Source organism: Triticum urartu, chromosome 7 (genome assembly GCF_003073215.2).
Source record: "Triticum urartu cultivar G1812 chromosome 7, Tu2.1, whole genome shotgun sequence".
Lineage (NCBI taxonomy): Eukaryota > Viridiplantae > Streptophyta > Magnoliopsida > Poales > Poaceae > Triticum > Triticum urartu.
The window spans coordinates 106,895,124-106,908,546 of NC_053028.1; positions in this window are offsets into that span (position 1 = coordinate 106,895,124).

Consider the following 13,423-nt stretch of genomic DNA (forward strand, 5'->3'; position numbering starts at 1 on the left):
GGCAAAGTTTATTTTGAGGCCCAACATTTCCTGGAAGCAAAGAAGGAGGGATTTGAGGTTCTGAATATCCTTATCAGATCCCTCCACCATCATAATGGTGTCGTCCGCATATTGGAGATGGGTCAAACCCCCAGGTGTCACCAAATGAGGGCAAACCCCTCTAATGTGACCCACACGCTTGGCCAAGTCCAGAATCGAGGCGAGCGCATCAACCACAAGGTTGAATAAGAATGGGGAGATTGGGTCTCCCTGCCGGACCCCTTGGCCAGTCATGAAGTAAGGGCCAACCTCCCCATTGATGTTAACAGTCGCCCGGCCACTCGTAACTAATTGCATCACCCGGTCTACCCAGTGGGGGTCAAAGCCACGTTTCAGCAACACTTCCCGAAGGAAGGACCAGTGAACAGTATCATAGGCTTTATGGAAATCGATCTTGAAAAAGACCGCACGGAGGTGTTTGCTCTTAACCTCATGGATAATCTCATGGAGGGCAAGGATCCCATCTAAGATATATCTCCCTTTTGTGAAGGCCGACTGGTTCGGATGATGAATCCGGGGAGCAATAAGGGCCGCCCTAGTGGCGTACCCTTTAGCGAGGATCCGAAATATCACATTGAGGACTATGATGGGACGGAATTGTCTAATGTCCACCGCTCCCCGTACCTTGGGAATCAAGGAGATAATCCCGTAGTTAAGTCGGGACATGTCTAGGGTACCCCTAGAGAACTCGCTAAACAAATCGAGGATGATATCCTTGACCATCGGCCAGAAGGCCTGGAAAAAGCGAACCGGCAAGCCATCGGGGCCAGGGGCCGACATCGGGTTCATAGCCTTGACAAAGGTCTCCACATTCGCAGCATCGAAGGGGGCTAGCAGGGTTACATTTTCTGCGGGGGAAATCTATTGGTCGCGTGACCAGATATGGTCGGCCAGGGCGACACCATTCCGCTGCCGTCCCTGAAATAGAGACTTGTAAAAGTCGTCAACTAGCAGGCGGATAGTCTGAGGGTCTTGAAACAACTGTCCACCCTCCCAAAGGAGAGGGATGGAACAACGTCGCCTACGGCCATTAGCGATGGCCTGGAAGTAAGCAGTGTTGGCATCCCCAAATAGCACCCAGTTAATGGAGCCGCGTTGGCGCCAAAACTCTTCCTCCTTGGAGTAAATCTCCATAAGGGAGTCCTCCAAATTATATCTATGCATCCATTCCTCCGCGGAGATCCCTGCGATCTCTGCACGGAGGTCAAGGTCCCAGATCTCCTCGAGGAGGGAAGCCTTCTGAATACGAAGATCTCTTCCAATGTTCGCCCCCCATCCCTTCATGAACTATCGGGATCGTTTGGACAGATGATGCCATTCATCGAGAATAGACATCTGCCTATGGGGCTCGGCGCGAGCCGAGACCCAGTGAGTCTGGACGGCTTCCACAAAGCCTGGTTGCCGAAGCCAGAAGTTCTCGAAACAGAACCGCGGGGGAGGGCGCGGCCGTTCATCCATAGAAGCTAGGAGGAGGGGGACATGGTCAGAACCAATACGGAAAAGGATGCATCACAGAAATCATCGGAATCAGAGCAAGGGGCTTGGGAGGCAGACGGACCTGGGTCAAGGTTGCGGATAGCGGCACGTCGCGAAGCCTTCTCCACCGTGTTCGGGGACGCCCCGGAAAGACCCAATGCCGCCCTAAGCCTGGCACTCTTCCGGGCAGAGGAAACCGGAGTAGAGGCCGAGCGAGGATGGCCCCGAGACCTGGGGAGCCTGGAAGACGGGGGAGGGGGCGGAGCCACGGGAGACTCCGGAGGTGACGGCACCAAGAAGTCCTCCCGGCCTGGCATCAGGGACACCAGCCGCGGGAAGGATGGAGGACGGACCTCCATGCTACCCCGGCTGACCTCGCTCTCCTCCTCCTCAGACACGGACATCGGAGGCAGGAAGGGAGGAGGGAGAGTGGCGCCAGGGGGGTGGCGGCCTCGTCGAGCATGGCCGCGATCGCCGCGATGTCCTCACAATCGTCTGCAGGATCGGCATCGGAGGCGCCGAGACCCACACTGTGGGTGGTCGAGGGGTGGGAGGAGCCAGCAGTTGGCCCATCATCCTCCGGATCGGACGAGTCGTTGTCAGAGGCCTCAGAGCGGGGAGAGCGGCGAGGGGGATCTCGGGGGGAGCCCGGAGCGTTAGCCCCCCCCCCCCAATCGGATCCTGGAGCGGCACCACCTCCCGCCTCAGGGTTGAGGGGATCAGTGGGAGTCCCACCCTCAACAGAGACGTGCAGGTCGTAGCCAACGTCATTGAAGAACATGCGGATCGTCGTCTTGAGCTTGGAAGGGTCGGGGGATTTAATCTGCATCCGCACAGCCGGGCCCTTGGGCAGAGAGGCACAGTCCACCGCCACAAACTTGCCCAGCAGGCGGGACAAGCCCCGGAGGACACCCTCGTCGCGGGCAGGAGCGGGGAGCCCACGAATCAGCACCCAGACCGTGGACAGGGTGACCACGGTGAGAGGGTGCACCGAGGGGACCGAGATGCGGACTGGGAGCTAGTTGAGGGAGAGCGTGAGTCTGGCGCTGTGGGTGCCATACCGAAAGCTGACAGGGTCGGGGAAGATCACCATGAACTCCCGGTCTGAGATCGGGGTGACCTCTCAATCCCAGTCCGGGTTGAACAGGTGGCGAAGCTCATCAGAGATGATGGCCGGGGACGCCGTCTTGCCGTCCAAGACCGAGATGAGAGCAGACATGGGCGGAGCGGCCCGGGTCTCGGGGAGGTCCATCTGGAAGAAGCCCAGATCGTCAAGCGCGTAACCGAACAGCCCAAGCGCCCCAATGGGCTAGTGCTCGGGGCAGAGCGCGGCGGGATGATCAGTCCGCGAGCAGCGGAAGCAGGCCAGGGGCTGAGTACAATCGACCTGGCAGTGCCCGGCCACCCCGCAGTTGAAGAAGGTAGCCGCCGACACAGCAGGCGGAGGGACGGCCGAAACGGGCGGGTGGGTGACAGAGGAGGCCGGACCACCCAGCTGAGATTGCGCTCCGCGCTTCTTCTTCTTCTTAGCGAATGCGCAACGACCATTGCGGTTGTCGCCATTGTTGGGGCCAGCCGGAGGAAACTGGGCCTGGCGGTGGGGAGGGTCGTAGCGCCGGGGCGGAGAGGCCTCAGACCGACCAGACCGGGACGGTGACCGGGATCGACGGGGAGACGGGCGATCCCGATCCCGGCCACGGCCACGCCAAGAAGAGGGAGAACGCTCCCGGGGGCGGGTCGCACGCCAGTCGCCACCCTCGGACGGCGCAGCGTCCTTGCCGCGCACCAAAGCCTCCCGAAGCTCGGCCTCCCGACACGAGCCGTCCGGCGACGGCCAAGGGGCCACATCGCGGCCCGGCGCACGGCGCTTCGGGCGTGGCTCACCGTCACCGGCATCGCGGGCCATGGAGGGCTGGCAGATGGGGGCGGGGATCGGAGCACGAGAGGTGGTCGGCAGGGAGAGGCGATGCAGGGGAGGGCGCGAGGAGAGGTGGGGTGGCGGCGAGGGGATGCGGGACGGGGCTGGGATGGGGAGCCAGCGTCGTGCGAGAATTATAAAGGTGGGAGCTGGGTTGGGCCGAGGGAGAGGAGAGACCCCGCTCGGCCCAGCGTGGGCCGGCCCAACCAAGGTAGGCTAGGGAGAGGGAAGGAGACCCCCCGACGTGGCCGGCCCACAAGGCCACGTCGGCCCAGCCCAACACGCGGGGGCGCGTGGGGGGAGGGAAGGGTTTCCACCCGCGACCACAGTGCCGCGGCGCCGACGGGGAGCACGGCACGGCCGCGACCGGCCAAAGCGCGAATTTTGGGCCCCCACGCACTGCGACGGCCGGAGCCGAGCAGGAGGGGCCAATTCCAGCCGCGGGGACCGACGAGTGCCAGCAGAGCACCGCCACAAGAGCGCCGCCGTGCCGAGATCGGCCTGTCCGGCCACCCCCCAGTTCAATGACCGGGCCCCACGCCCCCGACGACTAGCACCGCTGCCAGCGCCAGGGGGAGGTGGGGAAGGTGGTGCAGATGGGCGGGAGCCGCCGCGCTGCAAAGGATGGGGAGAGGGATGGGAGGGGGACGATTGGGGGTCAGCGGGAGGGGGCCGGGAGAGGGGATCGCATCACCGGCCGGGGGAGCAGCTGGGAAAGCAGCGGCGACGGCCTCAGCCAGCCGGTCACCGAAACGCCGGAGAGGGCAGCGAGCGCCGGCCGCCGTCGCAGCGGCATCCGCGAGGTCCTCCTCCGCAGCCACATCCGCCCACCGCAGACCCGCAAATGGTTGCAAACTGTTGTCATTGCACATTTACTCCTGGTCCAGTGGAGCTCACGATGCTCTGGGATATCAAACTCCCCCTAAATATTCATATATTTTTATGGCAATGGGTTAGAGGACGCCTCCCCTCAGGCACTGAGGTCCGTAAGCGTTATGGACCTGGGGATGGTCTATGCCCCATTTGTCTGGTACCGGAAGATTGCAACCACTTCTTCTTCCTGTTGGAAATATGCCCTAGAGGCAATAATAAATTGATTATTATATATTTCCTTGTTCATGATAATCGTTTATTATCCATGCTAGAATTGTATTGATAGGAAACTCAGATACATGTGTGGATACATAGACAACACCATGTCCCTAGTAAGCCTCTAGTTGACTAGCTCGTTGATCAATAGATGGTTACGGTTTCCTGACCATGGACATTGGATGTCGTTGATAACGGGATCACATCATTAGGAGAATGATGTGATGGACAAGACCCAATCCTAAGCCTAGCACAAGATCATGTAGTTCGTATGCTAAAGCTTTTCTAATGTCAAGTATCATTTCCTTAGACCATGAGATTGTGCAACTCCAGGATACCGTAGGAGTGCTTTGGGTGTGCCAAACGTCACAACGTAACTGGGTGGCTATAAAGGTACACTACAGGTATCTCCGAAAGTGTCTGTTGGGTTGGCACGAATCAAGACTGGGATTTGTCACTCCATGTAAACGGAGAGGTATCTCTGGGCCCACTCGGTAGGACATCATCATAATGTGCACAATGTGACCAAGGAGTTGATCACGGGATGATGTGTTACGGAACGAGTAAAAGAGACTTGCCGGTAACGAGATTGAACAAGGTATCGGGATACCGACGATCGAATCTCGGGCAAGTATCGTACCGATAGACAAAGGGAATTGTATACGGGATTGATTAAGTCCTTGACATCGTGGTTCATCCGATGAGATCATCGTGGAACATGTGGGAGCCAACATGGGTATCCAGATCCCACTGTTGGTTATTGACCGGAGAACGTCTCGGTCATGTCTGCATGTCTCCCGAACCCGTAGGGTCTACACACTTAAGGTTCGATGACGCTAGGGTTATAAAGGAAGTTTGTATGTGGTTACCGAATGTTGTTCGGAGTCCCGGATGAGATCCCGGACGTCACGAGGAGATCCGGAATGGTCCGGAGGTAAAGATTTATATATGGGAAGTCCTGTTTTGGTCACCGGAAAAGTTTCGGGGTTTATCGGTAACGTACCGGGACCACCGGGAGGGTCCCGGGGGTCCACCAAGTGGGGCCACCAGCCCCGGAGGGCTTCATGGGCCAAGTGTGGAAGGGTACCAGCCCCAAGTGGGCTGGTGCGCCCCCCCACAAGGGCCCAAGGCGCAAGGGAGAGGAGAAGGGGGCAAACCCTAGGGCAGATGGGCCCTAAGGCCCATCCTGGTGCGCCTCCCTCTCCCCCTCCCCCTTGGCCGCCCCCCTTAGATGGGATCTAGGCTAGCCGCCACCCCTAGGGGTGGAAACCCTAAAGGGGGCGCAGCCCCTCCCTCCCCCTATATATAGTTGAGGTTTGGGCTGCCCAATACACACGAGTTCCTCTCCCTGTTGGTGCAGCCCTACCTCTCTTTCTCCTCGTCTCTCGTAGTGCTTGGCGAAGCCCTGCTGGATCACCACGCTCCTCCACCACCACCACGCCGTTGTGCTGCTGCTGGATAGAGTCTTCCTCAACCTCTCCCTCTCTCCTTGCTGGATCAAGGCATGGGAGACGTCACCGGGCTGTACGTGTGTTGAACACGGAGGTGCCGTCCGTTCGGCACTAGGATCATCGGTGATTTGGATCACGACGAGTACGACTCCATCAACCCCGTTCACTTGAACGCTTCCGCTTAGCGATCTACAAGGGTATGTAGATGCACTCTCCTTCCCCTCGTTGCTAGATTACTCCATAGATTGATCTTGGTGATGCGTAGAAAATTTTGAATTTCTGCTACGTTCCCCAACAGTGGCATCATGAGCCAGGTTATGCGTAGTTTCTATGCACGAGTAGAACACAAAGTAGTTGTGGGCGTTGATTTTGTTCAATATGCTTACCGTTACTAGTCCAATCTTGATTCGGCGCATTGTGGGATGAAGCGGCCCGGACCGACCTTACACGTACTCTTACGTGAGACTGGTTCCACCGACTGACATGCACTAGTTGCATAAGGTGGCTAGCGGGTGTCTGTCTCTCCCACTTTAGTCGGATCGGATTCGATGAAAAGGGTCCTTATGAAGGGTAAATAGCAATTGGCATATCACGTTGTGGTTTTTGTGTAGGTAAGAAACGTTCTTGCTAGAAACCCATAGCAGCCACGTAAAACATGCAAACAACAATTAGAGGACGTCTAACTTGTTTTTGCAGGGTATGCTATGTGATGTGATATGGCCAAGAAGAATGTGATGAATGATATGTGATGTATGAGATTGATCATGTTCTTGTAATAGGAATCACGACTTGCATGTCGATGAGTATGACAACCGGCAGGAGCCATAGGAGTTGTCTTTATTTATTGTATGACCTGCGTGTCATTGTACAACGCCATGTAATTACTTTACTTTATTGCTAACCGGTAGCCATAGTAGTAGAAGTAATAAGTTGGCGAGACAACTTCATGGAGACACAATGATGGGGATCATGATGATGGAGATCATGGTGTCATGCCGACGACAATGATGATCATGGAGCCCCAAAGATGGAGATCAAAAGGAGCAATATGATATTGGCCATGTCATGTCACTATTTGATTGCATGTGATGTTTATCATGTTTATACATCTTATTTGCTTAGAACGACGGTAGTAAATAAGATGATCCCTCATTAAAATTTCAAGAAAGTGTTCCCCCTAACTGTGCACCGTTGCGAAAGTTCGTCGTTTCGAAGCACCACGTGATGATTGGGTGTGATAGATTCTTACGTTCACATACAACGGGTGTAAGCCAGATTTACACACGCGAAACACTTAGGTTGACTTGACGAGCCTAGCATGTACAGACATGGCCTCGGAACACAAGAGATCGAAAGGTCGAGCATGAGTCGTATGGTAGATACGATCAACATGAAGATGTTCACCGATGATGACTAGTTCGTCTCACGTGATGATTGGACACGGCCTAGTTGACTCAGATCATGTAATCACTTAGATGACTAGAGGGATGTCTATCTGAGTGGGATTTCATAAGATGAACTTAATTATCCTGAACATAGTCAAAGGGTCTTCGCAAATTATGTCGTAGCTCGCGCTTCAGTTCTACTGTTTAGATATGTTCCTAGAGAAAATTTAGTTGAAAGATGATAGTAGCAATTATGCGGACTAGGTCGTAAACTGAGGATTATCCTCATTGCTTCATAGAAGGCTTATGTCCTTAATGCACTGCTTAGTGTGCTGAAGCTCAAACGTCGTCTGTGGATGTTGCGAACATCTGACATACACATTTTGATAACTACGTGATAGTTCAGTTAAACGGTTTAGAGTTGAGGCACCGAAGACGTTTTGAAACGTCGCGAAACATATGAGATGTTTCGAGGGCTGAAATTGGAATTTCAGGCTCGTGCCCACGTCAAGAGGTATAAGACCTCCGACGATTTTCTTAGCCTGCAAACTAAGGGAGAAAAGCTCAATTGTTGAGCTTGTGCTCAAGATTGTCTGAGTACAACAATTATTTGAATCGAGTGGGAGTTGATCTTCCAGATGAGATAGTGATGTTTCTCCGAACTCATTACCACCAAACTGCTAGAGCTTCGTGATGAACTATAATATATCAGGGACATATATGATGATCCTTGAGATATTCGCGATGTTTGACACCACAAAAGTAGAAATCAAGAAGGAGCATCAATTGTTGATGGTTGGTGAAACCACTAGTTTCAAGAAGGGCAAGGGCAAGAAGGGATACTTCATGAAACGGCAAATCAGCTGCTGCTCTAGTGAAGAAACCCAAGGTTGAACCCAAACCCGAGACTAAGTGCTTCTGTAATAAGGGGAACAACCACTGGAGCAGAATTACCCTAGATACTTGGTAGATGAGAAGGCTGGCAAGGTCGATAGAAGTATATTGGATATACATTGTGTTAATGTGTACTTTACTAGTACTCCTAGTAGCACCATGGTATTAGATACCGGTTCGGTTGCTAAATGTTAGTAAACTCGAAATAAAAGGCTGCGGAGTAAACGGAGACTAGCTAAAGGTGAGCTGGCAATATGTGTTGGAAGTTTTTCCAAGCTTGATGTGATCAAGCATCGCACACTCCCTCTACCATCGAGATTGGTGTTTGTGTTGAGCATAGACATGATTGGATTATGTCTATCGCAATATGGTTATTCATTTAAGGAGAATAATGATTACTCTGTTTATTTGAATAATACCTTCAATGGTCTTGCACCTAAAATGAATGGTTCATTGAATCTCGATCGCAGTGATACACATGTTCGTGCCAAAAGATATAAGATAGTAATGATAGTACCACCTACTTGTGGCACTGCCACATAAGTCATATCGGTATAAAACGCATGAAGAAGCTCCATGTTGATGGATCTTTGGGCTCACTCGTTTTGAAAAGTTTGAGACATGCGAACCATGTCTATTGGTGTATATGCATGAAGAAACTCCATGCAAATGGACCATTTGGACTCACTTGATTTTGAATCACTTGAGACATGCAAATCATACCACATGGGCAAGATGACTGAAAGCCTCGTTTTCAGTAAAATGGAACTAGAAAGCAACTTGTTGGAAGTAATACATTTTGATGTGTGCAGTCCAATGAGTGCTGAGGAGTGTAGTGGATATCGTTATGTTCTTACTTCACAGATGATTTGAGTAGATGTTGAGTATATTTACTTGATGAATCACGAGTCTGAATTATTGAAAGGTTCAAGTAATTTTAGGGTGAAGTTGAAATATCGTCGTGACAAGAGGATAAAAGATCTATGATATGATCATAGAGATGAATATCTGAATTACGAGTTTGGCATAGAATTAAGACATTGTGGAAATTGTTTCACAACTAATACAGCCTGGAACACCATAGTGTGATGGTGTGTCCAAACATCATAACTGCACCCTATTGGATATGATGCATACCATGATGTCTCTTATCGAATTACCATGATAGTTTATGGGTTAGGCATTAGAGACAACCACATTCACTTTAAATAGGGCACCACGTAATTTCGATGAGATGACACCGTATGAACTATGGTTTAGAGAAACCTAAGCTGTCATTTCTTAAAAGTTTGGGGCTGCGACGCTTATGTGAAAAAGTTTCAGGCTGATAAGCTCGAACCCAAAGCGGATAAATGCATCTTCATAGGACACCCAAAACAGTTGGGTATACCTGCTGTCTCAGATCCGAAAGCAATAAGGGTTTGTTTCTAGAATCGGGTCCTTTCTCGAGGAAAAGTTTCTCTCGAAAGAATTGAATGGGAGGATGGTGGAAACTTGATGAGGTTATTGAACCGTCTCTTCAACTAGTGTGTGGCAGGGCACAGGGAGTTGTTCCTGTGGCACCTACACCAATTGAAGTGGAAGCTTATGATAGTGATCATGAAACTTCAGATCAAGTCACTAGCAAACCTCGTGGGATGACAAGTATGCGTACTACTTCAGAGTGGTATGTAATCCTGTCTTGGAAGTCATGTTGCTAGACAACAATGAACCTACGAGCTATGGAGAAGCGATGGTGGGCCTGGATTCCAAAATGGCTCGAGGCCATATAATCCGAGAGAGGATCCATATATGAAAACAAAGTGTAGACTTTGGAAGACTACTTGAAGGTCGTAAGGCTGTTAGGTACATATGGATTTTAAAAGGAAGACAGACAATGATGGTAAGTATCACCATTAAGAAAGCTCGACTTGTCGTTAAGATGTTTCGGACAAGTTCAAGGAGTTGACTACGATGAGACTTTCTCACTCGTAGCGATGCTAAGAGTCTGTTGGAATTATATTAGCGATTACTGCATTATTTATGAAATCTTGCAGATAGGATGTCAAAACATTGTTTCCTCGACGATTTTCTTGAGGAAAGGTTGTATGTGATACAAGCGGAAGGTTTTGTCAATCCTGAAAGATGCTAATAAGTATGCAAAGCTCTAGCAATCCTTCTAAGGACTGGAGTAAGCATCTCGGAGTTGGAATGTATGCTTTGATGAGATGATCAAAGATTTTGGTGTATACAAAGTTTATGAGAAACTTGTATTTCCAAAGAAGTGAGTGGGAGCACTATAGAATTTCTGATGAATATATGTTGTTGACATATTGTTGATCAGAAATGACGTAGAATTTCTGGAAAGCATATAGGGTTATTTGGAAAGTGTTTTTCAATGGAAATCCTGGATTAAGCTACTTGAACATTGAGCATCAAGATCTATAAGGATAGATCAAAACGCTTAATGGTACTTTCAAATGAGCACATACCTTGACATGATCTTGAAGGTGTTCAAGATGGATCAGTCAAAGAAGGAGTTCTTGCCTGAGTTGTAAGGTATGAAGTTAAGACTTAAAGCTCGACCGCGGCAGAAGAAAGAGGAAGGACGAAGGTCGTCCCCTATGCTTAAACATAGGCTCAATAGTATGCTATGCTGTGTACCGCACCTGATGTGTGCCTTGCCACATATCTGGCAAGAGGGTACAAATGTAATCTAGGAGTAGATTACCAGATAGCGGTCTAAATTATCCTTAGAGGAATAAGGATATGTTTCTCGGTTATGGAGGTGATAAAGAGTTCGACGTAAAGAGTTACGTCGATGCAAGCTTAACACCTATCCGGATAGCTCTGAGTAGAGATACCGGATACGTAATGGAGCAACAATTTAGAATAGCTCCAAGTAGAACAGTTATTTGAAATGGCTCAAAATGTAGCATACTAGTTGCATCTACAAGATGACATAGAAATTTGCGAAGTACATACGGATCTGAATGTTGCAGACCCGTTGACTGAAACCTCTCTCACAAGCATAACATGATCAAACCCAGAACTCTTTGGGTGTTAGTCACATGGGGATGTGACCTTGAGTGTTAATCACATATCGATGTGAACTGGATTATTGACTCTAGTGCAAGTGGGAGACTGTTGGAAATATGCCCTAGAGTCAATAATAAATTGGTTATTATTATATTTCCTTATTCATGATAATCGTTTATTATCCATGCTAGAATTGTATTGATAGGAAACTCAGATACATGTGTGGATACATAGACAACACCATGTCCCAAGTAAGCCTCTAGTTGACTAGCTCATTGATCAATAGATGGTTACGGTTTCCTGACCATGGACATTGGATGTCGTTGATGACGGGATCACATCATTAGGAGAATGATGTGATGGACAAGACCCAATCCTAAGCCTAGCACAAGATCATGTAGTTCGTATGCTAAAGCTTTGCTAATGTCAAGTATCATTTCCTTAGACCATGAGATTGTGCAACTCCCGGATACCGTAGGAGTGCTTTGGGTGTGCCAAACGTCACAACGTAACTGGGTGGCTATAAAGGTACACTACAGGTATCTCCGAAAGTGTCTGTTGGGTTGGCACGAATCGAGACTGGGATTTGTCACTCCGTGTAAACGGAGAGGTATCTCTGGGCCCACTCGGTAGGACATCATCATAATGTGCACAATATGATCAAGGAGTTGATCACGGGATGATGTGTTACAGAATGATTAAAGAGACTTGCCGGTAACGAGATTGAACAAGGTATCGGGATACCGACGATCGAATCTCGGGCAAATATCGTACCGCTAGACAAAGGGAATTGTATACGGGATTGATTAAGTCCTTGACATCGTGGTTCATCCAATGAGATCATCATGGAACATGTGGGAACCAACATGGGTATCCAGATCCCGCTGTTGGTTATTGACCGGAGAACGTCTCGGTCATGTCTGCATGGTTCCCGAACCCGTAGGGTCTACACACTTAAGGTTCGATGACGCTAGGGTTATAAGGAATAGATATACGTGGTTACCGAATGTTGTTCGGAGTCCCGGATGAGATCCCGGACGTCACAAGGAGTTCCGGAATGGTCCGGAGGTAAATATTTATATATGGGAAGTCCTATTTTGGTCACCGGAAAAGTTTCGGGTTTTATCGGTAACATACCGGGACCACCGGGAGGGTCCCGGGGGTCCACCAAGTGAGGCCACAAGCCCCGGAGGGCTTCATGGGCCAAGTGTGGGAGGGGACCAGCCCCAGGTGGTCTGGTGCGCCCCCCCCCCACAAGGGCCCAAGGCGCCTAGGGTTTAGGGAGGGGGCGCCTCCACCTTACTTGGGGGGCAAGTCTCCCCCTCTCCCCCCCTTGGCCGCCGCCCAGATGGGCTTTGGGGCTGCCGCACCCCTTGGGGTGGGAACCCTAGAGGGGGAGCAGCCCCCTCCCTCTCCCCTATATATAGTTGAGGTCTTTGGGGCTGCCAACACATGAGTTTCTGACCTCTCCCTGGCGCAGCCCTACCTCTCTTTCTCCTCATATCTCGCGGTGCTTGGCAAAGCCCTGCTGGATCACCACGCTCCTCCACCACCACGCCGTTGTGCTGCTGCTGGATGGAGTCTTCCTCAACCTCTCCCTCTCTCCTTACTGGATCAAGGCATGGGAGACGTCACCGGGCTGTACGTGTGTTGAACGCGGAGGTGCCGTCCGTTCGGCACTAGGATCATCGGTGATTTGGATCACGACAAGTACGACTTCATCAACCCCGTTGACTTGAACGCTTCCCCTTAGCGATCTACAAGGGTATGTAGATGCACTCTCCTTCCCCTCGTTGCTAGTTTCTCCATAGATAGATCTTGGTGACACGTACGAAAATTTTGAATTTCTGCTACATTCCCCTACACTTTCTTCTTTGATGTGGCCTCATCCTCAGTGGCCACATAGTCTTCATCCTTAGACTCTGAAGTTTTCTTCTTGCTTGCTCTAGTGGCAGCCTTTGGCAAATTGCTTGGGGTGCTCCTGCTACCATCATCTGAACTGCTAGAGGGACTAGTGCCCTCACTCAGGTGAACCTGCTCCTCTGACCTGTTCTGGCTGTCACTCTGGTCAGACATGTTGCAAACACTGACAGCAGACCCTGTGAATAGATATAGATGAGATAGAGTGGATGAGCATCACAAAATGCAGAGGT